Source organism: Suricata suricatta, chromosome 9, assembly GCF_006229205.1.
Source record: "Suricata suricatta isolate VVHF042 chromosome 9, meerkat_22Aug2017_6uvM2_HiC, whole genome shotgun sequence".
NCBI lineage: Eukaryota > Metazoa > Chordata > Mammalia > Carnivora > Herpestidae > Suricata > Suricata suricatta.
This window is the reverse complement of record NC_043708.1, coordinates 120,052,566-120,070,045: the sequence shown is the minus strand read 5'-3', so window position 1 is coordinate 120,070,045 and position 17,480 is coordinate 120,052,566. Positions and strand designations below refer to the sequence as shown.

At 48.0% G+C, this 17,480-nt stretch overlaps 1 protein-coding gene across 3 annotated transcripts in view; it reads right to left on the bottom strand.

Annotated features, from left to right (window-relative positions):
- APBA2 (amyloid beta precursor protein binding family A member 2) overlaps positions 1-17,480 on the bottom strand; it is a 241,508-nt gene that overhangs the window by 114,862 nt on the left and 109,166 nt on the right. For all 3 annotated transcript variants that reach the window (XM_029951927.1, XM_029951928.1, XM_029951929.1), the window contains exon 3: positions 5,063-5,116. The gene's annotated coding sequence lies outside the window, so the exon portion shown is untranslated. The remainder of the gene's footprint in view (positions 1-5,062; positions 5,117-17,480) is intronic.

Genomic DNA, 17,480 nt, shown 5'->3' with positions numbered 1-17,480 from the left:
AGAAAGGGAGTAGGGGAGGGTCAGAGAGAGGGAGGGAGACATAGAGTCCGAAGCAGGCTCTGGGCTCCGAGCTGTCAGTACAGGGCCCTATGCAGGGCTCATACCCACAAACTGCGAGATCATAACCTGAGTCAAAGTTAGATGCTCAACTGACTGAGCTGCCCAGGCTCCCCTAAATCTTTATATGGTGTCCTGGCTCTTAAAGAAGTTGCTAAACTGCTGTGTAATTAATTGATCTTATCTGTGCCTGTGTGTGTGTCTTACCTTTGCCTGCCTCAAGGGCATATAAAAAAGTCTCTTCTATACAATTTAACATCCTGTCCTTTATAGTCATTAATTCTATTGGCATTTACTTGTGTATATGCTGTGAGGTAGGGATACCATTTTATCTTCTCCCATGTGGACAATCCATTGCTCTGTATCACTTTCCGCCTGGTCAATAACATATCTCTGCCCCCTCCTGTGTTTCTGTATATGTGAGAGTTCGTTATTAGGCTTACTATCCGGTCCCACCCATCCCACATTATCACACAATCTTAACTGCAGCCTTCCATCAGGAACCTCGCTGCCCCACCCTTATGCCCACTTCCCCTCAACATTCCAGCTTTTGTGTTTTCTTTTAATGTCTGGAAATTTCACTGCCTTTCTTTGGATATTATAAATTTTTTTAATGTTTGTTTATTTATTTTAAGAAGGAGACAGAGCTAGCAAGCAAGCACAAGCAGGAGAGGGACAGAGAGAGAGGGAGACAGAGAATCCCAAGTAGGCTCTGTGCTGTCACAGATACAGGGCTCAAACCCACAAACCATAAGATCATGATCTGAGCCAAGATCAAGAGTTGGATGCTTAATCAACTGAGCCACTCAGGCTCCCCCCTGGATCTTGTATTTTAAAATCAAATCATTCTTGGGGCGCCTGGGTGGCTCAGTGGTTAACCATCCGACTTCAGCTCAGGTCATGATCTCACATTTTGGGAGTTCAAGCCCTGCATCAGGCTCTGTGCTGATGGCTCAGAGCCTGGAGCCTGCTTCATATTCTGTCTCATTCTCTCTCTGCCCCTCCCCAACTTGTGCTCTGTCTCTATCTCTCAATGAATAAATAAATATTAAAAAATTAATAAAATAACTCTTGGTCAGATTTATCATTTAAAATTTTTTTTAATGTTTTTATTTATTATTGAGACAGAAAGAAACATAGCATTGAGCAGGGGAGGGGCAGAGAGAGAGGGAGACACACAATCCAAAGCAAGCTCCAGGCGCTGAGCCGTCAACACAGAGCCCCACGTGGGGCTCAAACCCACAAACCGCAAGATCATGACCTGAGCCGAAGTTGGATGCTTAACCGACTGAGCCACCCAGTCGCCCTTTTGGTCAGATTTTACACAACAATTTTATGTGTTTACACTTGGGCAAGAGCAGGCTGTCATTAGCCAACCATTCTTGCAAATGCAACATCTTCTAACGTAACATATTTTCAGAGACTGCCCATGATTTAAACATACCTTATTCATCTTCCCACCATTCCTTCTGAAAATCACTCAATTTATACACAGTTGGTCCTTGAACAATCTGGATTTGAATGGCACAGTTCCACTTATCGGCAGATTTTTCTTCCACAAATACAATACAGTATTGTAAATGTATTATTTCTCTTATGCTTCTCTTAATAACATTTTCATTTATCTAGCTTATTATAATACATTATATTAAAATACATTATTATAAAAATATGTCTTAATTGGATGTTTATGTTATAAGACTTCCAATCAAAATAGGTGATTAGTAGTGAAGGTTCTGGGGTGTCAAGAGTTATATGCAGATTTTCAACTACGTGAGGGTCAGCATCCCTAACCCCATGTTGTTCAAGGGTTAACTGTAGTTGTAATCCAAACAGTGTTGAGATCAAAGTTAGGACTAGGATTTAATTCTCCCCAGAGGAAAAAAAAAATTGAACACAGCCCCCAATTTTTACCATAAGTGGAAGTATATTCGCCAAGTTATTCCATAAAGAGATGTCAGGCATAGACTTTGGGTATTCTGATGCTACACAGTGGTTCATTTGCAGTAGAAAAATAAACAAATCCTGGTCTCTTCTCTCTGCAGCTCCCCTCACAGAGATTTATTCTGGCAATAATTGACATTTGAAAATATCCATCTCATTGCCACTTTTCTCTCACAGAAGAAATCTGCTTTTCTGCGGGGAAGGAGCAGAGAATCACGATGAGTGTATTCACTTAAACGGCAGTCCCATTACGCCGCTGACGCGTGAGCGCAATCGGAAAGAAAGCAAGACGTCTTGTCCTTTGCAGCTGATTTTGATGCTCTCATGGTATTTCAGGATATGTAAAGATCCCACTAGGTCTTTTCTGGGCTCAAAAGAAAAAAATATCTTATGCCTTGCAGGCACAAACAGAACTGCCCTGTGGTTCCATCCGAAAGCAACAACAGCCCCAATTTCATTTAGATAAAACTTCAAGAGGCCAATTTCTTGGTGGACGGCTGGCTGATCCTGGGCTCCCAGAAGATCGGAATGTCACCACAATTTGTGAGACCCATTCCCCATAAGAGCCTCTCTCTTCACAAACTACCCTCGCTGCGGGTTATTAAAAAAAACCTCCTCCCTTCCCAGAATCCCCTAAAATGCTTCAGTATTTTCACAGCTGAGGGTAGTTGAGGAATCTACTGTATGAGTGGCTCAGTCAGTTAAGCATCTGACTCGATTTCGGCTTCGGGCATGATCTCACGGTTTGCAGGTTTGAGCTCGGCATTGGGCTCTGTGCTGGCGGAGCACAGCCAGCTTGCGATTCTGTCTCTCCCTCTCTCTCTGTCCCTCCCCTGCTCATTCTCTCTCCCTCTCCCTCTCGCTCTCAAAAATAAATAAACTTTAAGAAAAATGAGTCTAGGGGTGCCTGGGTGCTCAGTTGGTTAAGTATCTGGCTTCAGCTCAGGTCATGATCTCATGGTTCGTGGGTTCGAGCCCGGCATCGGGCTCTATGCTGACAGCTAGCACAGAGCCTGGAGCCTGTCTTCAGATCCTGTGTCTCCCTCTCTCTCTGTCCCTCCCCTGCTCATGCGCTCTCTCTCTCTCTCTCTCTCTCTCTCTCTCTCTCTTAAAAATAAATAAAAACATTTAAAAAAAAAAAGAAAAAAGAAAAATGAGTCTAAACAGAAAATCAAACAGGGGGTGCCTGGATGGCTTAGTTGGTTAAGCATCTGACTCTAGATTTCAGTTCGGATTATGATCTTGTGGTTCATGAGTTGTAGCCCTACATCAGGTTCCGTGCTGGTGGTGAACCCTGCTTAGGATTTCCTCTCTCTCTCTCCATCCCTCTCCTTGCTCACATTCTTTCTCTGTGTGTGTGTGTGTGTGTCTCTCTCTCTCTCTCTCTCTCCCTCCCTCTCTAAAAATAAAAAAATAAACTTAAAAAAAGCAAACAAGATGGAAAAGGAGCATAGAAGTTGAGAGCATAGAAGTAAATTCATAAATGTTAAAGACTGACAATTGAGGAAAAGTTCAGAAAAATACTCATTTATTCTTATGTCCAAATGCATTAAAAGTCATGTAGTTCCTGTGACATTTCCCCTTCTGCTTCCTTCGACAGGGGCTGAGTATTTTAACTCTTAAATGCCTTATGAATGTGCCACCCTCCCAACCCCCAAAGCCACACAGAATCTAGCCATGATATCTGTGACAAGAACAACCCCCAATATGATGTGAGGTGAATTCCTGCCCATGCACAGGACGGTGCTTCTGAGTAGCTACCAACACGTAGACACAGGCTGGGTTAGAAAGTAAATGAAGGCAGCTGCTTTGACTTACAAAAGAAGGCTCTTTCAGTAGCTCCAAAGAGCAGGCCCTGTGTCCTTCCACTGCCCCAGAGGCAAAACAATAATTTGGGACCCAGGCCTTGACACTCCGGTATCGCAACTCTGCCCCCCTAGTCTTCATCTTTATCCTCAAATTGGCACAGAACTTCCCCACTGGGAAATCCCGAATTACTCCTCTCAATTTGGAAGTCCCCAAGGCACAACTTCCGTCCACATGGCACTCTGGACTGCTGACCAGTGCCGCCCTATCCAAGCCCATGGAAGCCTAAGAACCCACAGAATCCACCAGAAGCTCAGACCTGCTCCAGCATCAAGACACAGAGACCATTCCTGGCTCTCGGCTGCCTGACCTCCAACAACAGTGTCCTCTCCACCCCACTCTCCAAACACACCCCAAACCATACACCAGCTTCTCCACAACCCAGCCACTAAGGTATCGTTGGTCCAGGAAAAGAGCCCCTGTTCTTGGTTAGTCAGAACAAATCTCCTACAAGCGTCCCCTGTACCCGGCACTCAGCTGGCACCGGGGCTACAAAGACCTACGCAAATCTGCCGCTATAAGTCCTACAGGGCAGGAGCAAGCCAAGGGCCGACGCCGGCCAGCGGGATCTGGGCCGCAGGATAGCTCACCCACAGGGCACCAGCCACGCGGGGCCATCCCTCATCCCTGAGAGACTTAGGAAGGCTCCTCCGGACCAGAGGTAGAGTCTTCCTCTCAGTGCCCTGAAATTTCACAGCGGCAGACTTCTAATTGGACGCAGTGTTGCCCAAGTTTGATAGTGAAAGGTTGTAAGTGGTGTTTATTGTTGGTGATATATATTGATTTTTGATATAAATAGGAATCTAGATGGGAGTTACACAAATAAATGACTGAGGCTGGTGAGGGCTACGTTTTACAGAAGCACTAATACAGTGAGAAGGGGATGGCGGGGGGGGGGCGGGGGGGACACTGCTGTCTCAGGGGTGGTAGGGAAAGATGTCCATTCCAGGCAACGTAAGCACCCTGCAGCGAGCCCGGTGCTCACGGGCTCCTTGGCTGCAAACCAAGCCCAGCCTCAGACTCCCTGTGTGGAGACTAGCACTGAGCTACACATCCCCAGCTTCCCAGGAAATACAGAACCGTGGCAGATGCCCAGATCCACCTGAAGTGTGGCATCTCTTGAGGAACATAATTCCGTTTCACACATGTCAGAAGCAAAACCGCACTCCATGCAAGGTGACCTCATATTTCTTACCAAAAACAAGCAGGTTGGTAACGTCCTCCAAAACCTCCTGGTGACGAAATCTTTCTGGAATAAAACAGAAGGAAATAGAGGAAATTACTTGGGTTTCAGAAAAGATACAGGTGATCGCATAGCGCTCCTGCACGTACAGACATCTGAATGAGTGAGAGGTTTTGAATTACCTGTAAAAGTGAACCGGTTCTCATTCTAATGAGACCATCGCAAATTACCAGAGACAAATAATTAAAATGTTTCTTTAGCCATTTCTCACATAATTATTGCCTTAAGAACATCATGTTGGGCAAATAAAGCGATGGCTTGTGTATCACTCTGGAAGGAGAGGCCATCCGCATTTTAATGAAGCTCCTCAAAGCCCTCATGAATATGTATTTCCCCACAACAAAGCTTGACCCCACTAGTGTGCAGAACCGGTATTCTGGGACACTTTCAGAGGGAGGTGGGTGTGCCTGTGGGGGCTGGGGAGATGAAGACAGATTAAAAGAAAGAGAAAGGAAGGCGGGCCACCTCTCATTTCCTCTGCCCAGGTTCACAGTCCACCCCTCCTCTGGGCAAGGGGGTGTCAGAAGAGAACAGAAAACAGGCCATCAGGTTTCACACTCCTCTTGGACAGAGAGACAGCTTTGCAAATGAAAGCTGAAAAGGAAGTTTGTTTAATAAGTTCAAGGGCTCAAGGTGGGGCCCTGAGTTGGATCAGGAATTCAAGGTGGGGGCAGCGGACTACCAAAGAGGTGGAAAGCCCAGGATGGTGTAAGAGGAGGGGGATTTAATGGTCTTAAATATCAAATCAAAATTCTTTTCCTAATACTGTATGTTAACTCTACTGGAATTAAAATTTTAAAAAAGTTCCTCTTCTCCCTCCAATTTGGCTAAAGACAGAATGCATCATAAAGGAATGCAGCTTTGTTCCTTTCAAAACCACAGCAATGGCAGCCTCTTCCCAGGTCCTGATCTGCTGGGAACAGAAGGTCTAAGAGCATTTCGTAAACAGCTGTGCTGGCTGGACAGTTCACCTTCAGTCTGGTCCTGGGGGCTGAAGTAATGGGATGACATGATTCTGGCGGGGGGTAGGGGGGTGTAATATGGTCTTGCTTTCGGCACAGGCAGATCCTGGCTTTTACTTTATCACAAAGGTCTAACCTGGACCCAGGGTTGACACCTTTCTAATGAAACCTGACAGTCATTCTCATTTCCCTAGACAGACATTTCTAGCAGATTTTAACTAGGAAATTGGGGGGGGGAGTTCCCAGTCACCCCAACCTGGCCCACTGCAGATGCCTCTAGTTCAGATACTTTTAAAAAAATGACTGGCTATCCCTTAGAAGACTGAACATACCTCCCTTTTGACCAAGCCATTTGTATATCTGTAATCTGCTTGTCTCTGCTCAGAGGGAACTTGACATCCAGGTAGTTACTCAAATTCCAAAGGGTATGGTGCTTTCTGTTGCCTTTCTTTTTTAAGTTTATTTATTTATATTGAGAGAGAGAGAGAGAAAGAGAGAGAGCATGAGTGCAAGCAGGGGAGAGACAGAAGGAGAGGGAAAGAGAATCCCAAGCTGGCTCTGCACAGACAGTGTGGCTCCATCCCAGAAACTGTGAGATCATGACCTGAGCTGAAACCACGAGTCAGACACTCAACCGACTGAGCCACCCAGGTGCCCCTTCCAATGTCTTTCAAATCCCTTCACATTGTCAGCCTCGGCTTCATCATGTGTAAAAGTAAACAGTAAGTTTGATCTTAAAAGTGGTTGGGAAAGCACAACAAAGCCCCCAAAACACTGCCTGGGAACACATTAGCATCTAACAGTATTTCCTTCTTGACCCCCATATCCCGCCATCCCAGGACCTCCAAAAAGAAGTGATTTCAGGGTCAGTGCACATACTAACTGCTATATCCAGAGGAAAGAACACTCCACTGGCAGCCAAAAGACAGGGTCTCAATTCCTCACTCTGCTACATGTTGGCTTTGTGAACTCAAGTAGGTCAGTGAGAAAGACCTCTGTCCTCTCCCAGAATCCCCGACTCCAGCTCTGGGCAGTTTTGACCAACAGGGCTGCAGGGAAAAGCCTAGAAGCTTTGGTTGGTAGACTGGCACAGGCTGGAATTCTCCCCACATGTCCTCCCCTCCCCGTTCAGGACTACAGCTACGTGCATTGCCCAGAGCCACGGTGGGCCTATGCAAGTGTCCTTCTGCCCAGGGGCCCAGCTTCTGCCATTCCCTCCCAGACCAGAAGCACCTCAGGGAAAGTAGGGGCCTTTCTTCAGGCTCAGCTGAGCTTTCCTGCCCTGGGGAGGCCTGCCCCACTGCTCCACCTGGAGGAAGGAGCTCCAGCTCGCTGGCTCATTCTCTCTGCCTGCCATCAGTCTGCAAGTCTCCCGAGAGGACAAAGTCTCATTCATCGGTAGCCTGAGCGTCCCCCACATGCTTCACACAGATTCCCGGCAGAGGCATAGAATCACCAAACTGCCTTGGAAAAAGGGCAGAGCTCTGCACTTTACATAACGGTTTTCCATAGGAGGAAACAGGCCCACCTCTTAACTCAATTTAGAATCGGTTTTTAAATGTCTATTTATAGGCATCACACAAGTACCCCTTGTGGACGGTGGAGGAATCAGGGCTCCGGGCTCTGGTCCACCACTATTCATTAGCATCCTTTTCATGTCTGTCATCTCTAATTTCCCCAGCAGCTTTTTAACTCAATAGCAAGGTCACCTACCACTTGGACCCAGCACCACTTTCCATTTTCTCCAAAGAAAAATATGAATTTTCTCTTCCGTGTAGCAGTGCCCTCTCCCTGCCGTCTCAGGGCCCCTTGCTTGCATTGGCTAAAGCAGGGTTACGTAATTTTGCCAAACTGTGTCTCTGGACAGGCAGTTCACTTAAAAAAAACAAAAAAACAAAAAAACAAAACACCAGCAATGTCATGAACGCAGAGACCTGGGAAGGCCCTGGGGGGTCGGCTGGTCCCTGCTGGCTCTGAGTCCCTCACCTAGCCAGGCACCTGCAGGGAAGGCTGGAATGAACACAAAGGATCACCTACACTTCAGAACAGCCAGGCTTTTCTTCCCAGCCGTGTATGGCCACACACATGTCCCATCCTCTTTCTACCCTCCCTGGAGGCATCGAGGGCCAAGTTACTTCCCCTGTTGATCTCGACCATTTGTGATTAGAAATCTGAGAGCCTGCTCTTCTTCAGGAAATGCACAACCAATTTTGGAATAATCTCCTATTTCTTAGCAAGCCCCAGGCTGGAAATAAAGTACTCAGGTCTCCCTATAAGATTTAAACACTCCATTTTCCAAGTTGTTGGCCCACCTACAAGTTATTTGTGGGGGGTGGGGGCGGGGGGGAGGTCATCCTGTATTCCAGCTTCCCAGGGGAGACCTGAAATACAAAGCCACAGGAGTCTGGGAGATGCCACGAAGGCTCTTTCCGTCTGCGTGCTGACGACGAGATTCTCCAGGGTCCAGAGACCCCAGCCCTTGGAACCAAGGACAGAAAGAAAGGCAGGCCCTGGCCTGGGGCACTGAATCCACAGCAGAATTCAGGCACAGAGAATACTTCCAATAAACAGCCCTCCAGCTGCCTGACTTCAAATACTACGAGGCTTGGCTCTCTTATGACTGCCGTTGCTGAGGCCGTTGGTATTTGGTTTCAGGATTAATTAACTTTCTCCCAGGATGCCCACTGCAACCTGCCATTGTGGGTTCTCTATTATGCGACATACACATTTATGGCAATCAGTTGGATTTCTGATCAAACAGAGCCTTTGAAATGCCACGTTTTCAGACACTCAGGAGGTAAACAAAAATCCTAAATATTGCTTAGAGTGAACGGTTCATAAATTCGCTGATTACCTTGGATATTATGTCAGGGGAGGCAATGCGAGGTCCCAAATCCGCAAACCACTACTGGCTCAGGTGGCTGGGGAGGAGGCCTGAGACAGGAAGCTACTTAGGCTAAGAGAACCTCGATGGGCCCGGATAGAGCAGCTCATGCACGTCTTGACCCAAAGCAGGAGATGCGAGCCCTGGAGCAGAGGACGGTGCTGTGCTGGGGGAGGCAGGTGTCACAACCAATCTGTGTAAGCATTTTCTTGGCAAAGTTAAGGCAACACTCACAGTTTCATGGACTCATAGACTTGGAAGCTGCCCTAGGAGGACGCCTGGTACGGAAGTGGACAGAGGTGGATGTGACAGTGCAGAGGCAGGAAGTCTGCCTGGAGGCAGGATGGCTGATCTTACAGCCTTACAGAGTGGCCGGGGACCTGCACAGCAGAATCACCACCTCACCGTCATACTAGCACCTCTTGCTCCAGCTGACCCGGGAGCTACGCCTACAGTTCCTTGAGCCAAACAGGCAACCCGGTGCTTTGTAAGAGGCTGGGCCCTGGGCACACGAGTTTGGGGATATTATGGTATGCTGTGGTTAGGTTGTAGAACAAGTAGAATTTGATGAGCAGAGGCCCTGGGGGAGGGCTGGGAAGGGTCTGCACTGAGCACAGTGGCCAGAATGATGGGGGAAGGGCCAGGGTGTATCACAGGCAGGGGGCACGAGCCTCACACCCAAGCCAGCTCAGGTGTGGCTCTTTCTAGTACTGGCCCGGTGGCTGCAAAGCCAGGTATTCCATGGGACTGTCAACACCTCTGCATGGCGGAGAGCACGTGGCCTTCATGGGACAGCCCAGGTGGCCATGGGGCTCATCTGCACTGGGCTGTCTCGCACAGGGGAACAGGCAGCTGGCAGAGGTCAGCATCTGGCAGAGGAGCCGCTGCCCGAGGAGACCTCCTGGGACCTGGAACCGTAGCTCCCCCGAGCCGCCCTGAGGGGGGCGTAGCATGCCATAGCCCAGAATCCCCACGGGTATGGCTGGAACCACAGGATAGGACTTTGTGGGTGTGGATACTCCCCAAGTTTACTGTGGGGCTGGGGCAGGGGGGGTCTGCCACTTCCTGATGAGAAGGACACACAGGGACAGTGCTCAGTTGGGCACAGCAGGGTCTTTCCAAGGGAAAGTCCCTAAAGAACCATTTCAAGTACTGGCCACAGACCAGTTACAGTGAGGAAACAGGAACTGGGCTCAGAGAGGGGCTCCAGGTCCTCGGAGCCAGATCACAAAATGATGCAGCCCAGGCTACAGGGGAAGGAAGCTGAGGCGTGGGGCAGTGATGGTAAAGTTGGGAGATTTCCCAGCTTGAGTGGACATTAATAGGTGGTTTATAAATAAAAATCTCAAAATTCTGAATAACTGAGCCCCCAAGCTAGCTACAAGGTAAAGTCTTCAAATGCTACTAACTCTATAAATACCAGCATGTATTCTTTTTCTCCTGGGAAGGAAGCTGCATCCTTAGAATAAAGAGCTCAAACCTTGAGATTCTCATGTGAGCAAATGTTTTGGGAACAATCTGGATTTAAAACTCTATCTTCAAAGGTCTCAGAGTTTTAAACAACAATGGTTTCATATGAGAAGGTGGCTTCTAAGAATGCTATTAAAAAAGCCTTAATTATTAGAAGTCATATACAAATTGCTAACAATGAAACAGTTAAAAAACTCTCCATTCTTGGAAGCTTATCTTTCAAGGTCTGGAGGTGACAGGCCATGGAGGAGGAGCCACATTCTGCCAACAGATTCCTTGGTTTGGGAAGAAACTCACTTCCTGCTCCAGATTCTAACGCAGAGACTCTTTATATGTGATTAGTTTCCTGAATGGGAACTGTTCTTTCAAGGTGACTATTTGTTCCTTCTCCATGGGGCCCATGAGGCCACCGTGATAGCAGAGTTGGGGGTAGAGACATGGATTATTTCAATCTGTTTCAAAACCTAGAAATTTGCTCTAAACCCAAACTAGCTCTAACATCCAATATCACCAACTTACTCTTCCCGCATTTGCTTTTATGTAAAATCCTCTGAGGATCTACCAAATAAACCTGAGAGTTCCTTACAGCAGTATTGAGCTAATTTATTCATCTTGGGGTTGAAACTAACGGTGTCCTGATCCAGCTGTGTTTTAATCTCAATAGATCTGCCCTTGAGCAGCTGACGGCATTCCGTGGATAGACACACGGCTCCCTGGGCTCCCAGATTTACACTGTAACATCTGACATATTTCTCTGATGATTGTCGATATTAAACAGAGTCCTGTGTTTGGAGTTCTTGCTTGGGTTTGTGGAATGAGAGAACAATGGAACACTGAGGTAGGAAAGCCAGAACACAGTGCCAAGGCCATCCACGTGACAGCCAGAAGTAGTGCTGGAAGAGACAAGGGTGAAGGGCAAAGGCAGGGCTGGCAGGAAGGGCGCAGGCATGGACCCCAAGGATGCAGGGGAGGGTTCAGAGGCGCCTTCCAAGCCTGCATCTGCTGGGCTCTTCTCATTATTATTCTCTCCTAGGCAAATGAGGCTTCTATTTTTGCTGCAAGGAGTCTGCTGCCTTCCAATTCCCTCACGTCCCCCAAAGGGAGGCTGGGATTTCGTGTTCTATTCGGGCAGCTCAGGGATGCTGGAGGGAGGGTCACCTAGCCGGCTGAGCACCAGAGAGAAGCACTGCCTGCCAATCTTATCAAATGAGGACACAGTGATAGAGAAAGCTCTGGGCAAGGTGATGGTGCATGTATGCGATCTGATAGGACCATGCAGGGCACATCCGGGTTTCTGTGGCCCACATCACGCTTACTGAGACAGGCACTAACTGTTTCACACATGTGAACCTTGAAATCCTCACAGCACTTCTATGAGGTCACCCCCTTTTACAGATGAGGAAACTGAGGCACACAAAAATTATTAAGTGGTGTGCCTAATGCCACACAAGAAATTCTGCAGCTGGGACTTCACCCCAGCGGCGTGGCCCAAGAACACAGGCTCTTAGCTCCCACACTATGTTGGCAGGAAGAAATGGAAAAAGATGTTTATAATACATAAATCAGATGAAGGATGAAATGATGGATAAGAAAATTCCAAAAAGGAACAAAACAGATGAACCAGTAATTCACAGAATAATAAATACATGAAATAAATATACATCAATATAAGAAAATAAATACATGAAAAGAAGTGCAATCTCACTGGTCGGCAGCAAGATGCAAATTAAGGCCCTCCCTGTAGGGGCTACTTTCACCCATCAGACTGACAAAAACTTAAAAACATCTTATACCAAGCAGTATCAAGGACGAGGGAAAGGGGAGACCACACACCACTGGTGGGAACATTCATGAGTAAAACGACTTGGGGAAACAATTTGGCCACTTTCAGAAAATGTAAAGATTCATATGTTCTATCCCGTGGCAATTCCAATCCTTGCTAAGTATTCTAGACAAATCCAGCTCATGGTCACATAAACACACACATGAGTATTCCTAACAGCCTTGTTTGTAGCAGTAAGAAACCGGAAACCATCTGAACAGCCACCAACAGAGAAAAAACAGAGTGTATTAGGTTCCTACAACGAAATGCCAAGCAGCCACGAAAAGGAATAAAGTTCAGCTATACGTTTTCACATGGATGAAAGTCGCAGATATAATATGAGGCAAAAAGAAAAAAATGGGGGGGCAAGCTACAGAAAACACACACAATTTGGTATGATTTACACAGTGCTTAAAGACATGGAAAAGTCATCGGCCTGGTGATACGGACAAATACAGGAAGATAAAACATGCACCAAACTCTACTAACAGTTACCTCTGCATGGGAGACACAGCCGCAATCAGGAGGGGCTCCGGCTATACTGGTAATTATGATGGTTTAAAGTACGTCCACTAACGCTTTTTCACTCCGTTCAAAAGATGGGGCCTAATTTCCTTCTATTTGAGTGTGGACAGGGCTTAATAACTTGGGTCTAGAGAACAGAATAAGGCAGAAGGCAGAGATGACAGCGTGTGGCTAAGGAATCTAGGTCATAGAAGCACGCAAGGTTCCCGAGACCCTCTCTCTTGGATCACTCGCTCTGAGGCAAGCTACCTGCCATGCTGTGAGAGAGCACTGTGGAGACCCCACGGAAAAGAACAGAGGCCTCTCTCCCGCAGCCACATGAAGTAATCTCAGAAGGGGATCCTCCAGGGGCACCTGGTGGCTCAGTGGGTTAACTCACCCAACTCCAGCTCAGATCATGATCTCGTCATTCATGAGTTCAAGCCCTGCATTAGGATCTGTGCTGACTGCTCAGGATCTGGAACCTGCTTCAGATTCTGTGTCTCCCTTTCTCTTTGACGCTTCTCCCAAAAAAATAAACATTAAGAAATATTTTTTAAGTAAGTGGCTCCTCCAGCCACAGTCATGCCTCCAGATGACGATGGCCCTGCCCTGGCCCACACCTTGACCCTGAGACAGAATCACCCAGCCCAGCTGCTCCCAGATGGATTCTATGTGTGAAGTATCAAATGTTTACTGTTTTATACCACTAAGTTTTGGCATAATTGGTTATAAAGAAGTATACAACCAATATAATAATATTTTCTACTTTAAGTGGGTTGTGGGTACACAGGTATTCAGGGACATAATTCTTTTTCCCTTTCTGTATATCAAATATTTTACAATAAAAATTTAATCCAAATGACTTGAGTTAGGTCAATGCTGGTTAATAGGCAGAAACAGTGGACAGTGAAAGACAGGGGAGGTGACAGGCAGGCACATCATCCTCCTGAGTGATGAGGGAATGGCTTCTCTCCTCAGGAGCGTAAGGAACTTAGAAAAGTGCCATCTCAGGTGGAAAGTCATGGGACATTGTTGAAGTGGGGGGGGGGAGCAGGGTAGGCGGAAGGATTTGCTCTATTAACAAATTAAAATAGGGAGTCCCGTCAGGCTAAGAGAGTACGTGCCATGGTGCGCCTGGGGGGCTCAGTTGGTTCAGCGTCCGACTTCAGCTCAGGTCATGATCTCACTGTCTGTGAGTTCAAGCCCCATGTCAGGCTCTGTGCTGACAGCTAGGAGCCTGCAGCCCGCTTCAGATTCTGTGTGTGTCTCTCTCTCTGACCCTCCCCCACACTCACAGGCGTGCACGCTCTCTCTTTCTCTTTCTAAAAAATAAATGAACAATTAAAAAAATTTTTTTAATAAAGAAAGTATATGCCTGAGCCTGAGAGGCGGGCCAGCAGGGATGGAGGATGTCAGGGGCCCACCTCCTCGACTGCTCCTCTCAGGTCTGGAGGCCACCAGAGAAGGGCAGGGTTGCCCCGCAGCCAGGATCTGGGCCCCGTCATGGCTCTATCTATGCATCTGTCTTCCTCTGACTTCAGCTTCCAGAAAAACAAACGTTAGTTTCTTAGAAGCAGCTGGGCTGGTCAGAGTCAACTGATCCAGTAAAAGCAGTCAGAACCAGTTACATCTGGCAGAAGCCATGTGTATCGATCCCGAGGAACCACTGTAAGTATTTCAGACCACTTATGTTCAAGAGCCTAAATCCCCCATCTCACAACTTGTGCTATTTTCCACAATTTACTCACTCAAAGAACTCTGTCCAAAATCCATTCTAATTGAAACAACCACTTTTCTCCCTATGAAGTGACGGCTGAAGCAACAGTAATGCTTAATATATATTCCACGCTTGCTTTCCTTCTTAGGAAACAAAACAACAACAACAAAAAGGAAAAAACACCGTTGAGAGGACAGAAGAGCATAAGCCATGCTTTTAAGCACTCTCCTTTTGACCTTGACTTGTAGGGAAAGTGGCCACTGAGAATCTGGGTCTGTCTGCACGTGTTCTCATCACTCACCACTCCCTGGCTGGCCCTGGTGGGCAAAGGGAGGAAGACGATGTGGTGAGAACTGGAAGAAGCGAGGGAAACAAGTGCGGTGTTGGAGGTGCCGGCGAAAGCACCAGAAACGGTGCAGGACAGGCAGACGTCCCCATGTGTCAGCTGTCACCCTGCAGGACAGGCACAGACTGGACAGGCCCGGCTCAGCCATGTGGGACCAGAACACCCTGAAGCCTCCCTCTTTCCCCAGCCAGCTAAGGCCTGGCTCAGACAGGAGCCTGCACGGCGGGATGGCCCCCACCCCAGGCTTCCCTGCCATGGCCACCTCAAGCTCGTCCCTGAGTCCCGCTCCTGAGGTTTCAGAGCTCAGAGGTGCTCAGCATCCTAGGGCGCTCTCCCACGCCCCAGAGACGGCAGGGGAGAGTGAGACAGCCGCCTCTCTGCTTCCGAGCTGTAACCACAGCGGCTTTCCCCTGCTGCTCTGCGCCTCAGCCACACGAGAAACAGAGAAGTCCTCACAGGATCCTAAAGCCCCCTCAGTCCCTTCTCAGTCCTCAGGACAGGAAGCAGCCCTCCCTGGGAGGAAATCAAGACAGAGCCCAACTCAGGAGGCATGGGGGTGAGTGCTGGCACAGAACTCAGAGTAGCTCTGTGATCTCGAGCCTCAGTGTTCTCCACCGTGAAATGGGGACAATATGAGTTGCCTGTAAACCTGCATCACAGGATTGCTGTGTGGCTTCCAGGAGGTGCTAGCTGGTACTCAGTGAGAAATCCATGCTGGCTCTTGTTATACAGTCATCGGAGCCCCGCGCCCTGGAGCCAGCCCCACTCTCTCTCACCCATCCCCCAGTGCCCCAAGAAGGAATGTATTAGGTCCCTGTTTACCACCCACTGTGAGCCCCTCAGAGGGAGGACCCCAGACACAGGTCTGCATTCACAGCACCCAGCACGGCACCTGGTACATAGAAAAGGTACCAGAACCCAATCCCATGCCTCCTCCAAAGCCCTCGGTGACCCTTCCCTAATGAGCCAGCAGCATGCCTCATAGCAGAGCACGTAAGTGAGATGCACTCCCAGGATGTGGCATTTTCAGAGAAGCTCAGGAACTCAGAGGGAGGCACGTTCCTGGGGCAGGTCAGGGGGCTCCCAGCACCCCTTATATCTCAGCAGGACCCTGGCCCAGGGGTGGGGGCTGCAGAGTGGCCTGGGAGCTCTGGATCACAGAGTCCCACATTACTACTCTGAAACTCCCTCCTACATACCCCTCCCTAGTCATGGGTTTCCCAGAAAACAGGATTCTGTCTTGGGGGCACTGGAGGGCGGTCCCCCACCTCTTGGGTGAAGGAGATCAGCTCCCTCAGAGCTGTCCGCAGGCCAGGCCCCTCCAACCCACCCCGGATTGCTCCCTCACATGCTGCTGGTGAGGACTGAGTCCCCATAGAGGTGACCTGTTCTCTGTACACATACCCTGGGGGCTTCTGCGCCCCACACCAGCCTCTATGAGAAAAGTCAACGTCGAGTCCGAGTTTTTTAAGTAAGCTAGAAGAGATTCTAGAAAATAATATATCAGCAAAAGCTGAAAGGAAACAAAACTGGCCCCCAAACTGAGTATCAGAACAGGATCCTTAGCAATGTCAACACTAAAATCAATAAGTCACCACACATACACCAATATCCAGCCTCTCATCTAGAAAACAAAGGCAAAGAAGTAAATTTCAATTTCAAAATAGGCTCTGCTCAAGCAAGGATCATCCTGCACTTTCTTCCTCACACAACAGCTGAGCAAAACACACTTGGGAGACGGGGCTGAGCTGGAGCTGTCTGCAGAAATGTCCTACCGCACCTCAGACTTCTGGCAGGTCATCCAAGCCCACTGAAAGATGGGAACAGTGTGGTCACTGCAGCGTCTGTACCAGGGAATCCCACAGCCAGCGTGCAGAGTGAGAACATGAGTCAGCAACAGGCAGTGACTTCAGTTTCACAAACGTACCCCTGAGTCTGATAAACCCACGCCCTTTAGGTGCGAGGACCTTAACCCAGACGCAAGGCTGCCTTTGATTTAATGATGTCTTTCATTACCATTTTCATTTTTACCTAGAAATTACCACAACCTGGACTCATCAACGAGGCCAGCTATGGAGGAGCCTGAATGCCGGACCTACAGGCAGCCTGGTTTCTCACCATGCTCTCAAACATCATCAAAGTGTCCTCAGATGATGGTGGTTGTCACACGCCTCTTGCTAGGTCACTTTATCATAGGAATTCAATGTTTTATTTAGGTCCAATCTTATCAATTTCCTTTCCAAGGGCTAGTCTTTTTATTTATTTATTTATTTACTGTAATAGTTTATTGTCAAATTGGTTTCCATACAACACCCAGTGCTCTTCCCCACAAGTGCCCTCCTCCATTACCACCACCCCTTTCCCCCTCCCCCTCCCCCTTCAACTCTGGTTCGTTTTCAGTATTCAATAGTCTCTCAGGTTTTGCGTCCCTCTCTCTCCCCAACGCTCTTTCCCCCCTTCCCTTCCCCCTGGTCCTCCATTAGGTTTCTCCTGTTCTCCTGTTAGACCTATGAGTGCAAACATATGGTATCTGTCCTTCTCTGCCTGACTTATTTCGCTTAGCATGACACCCTCGAGGTTCATCCACTTTGCTACAAATGGCCAGATTTCATTCTTTCTCATTGCCATGTAATACTCCATTGTATGTATATATATATATATA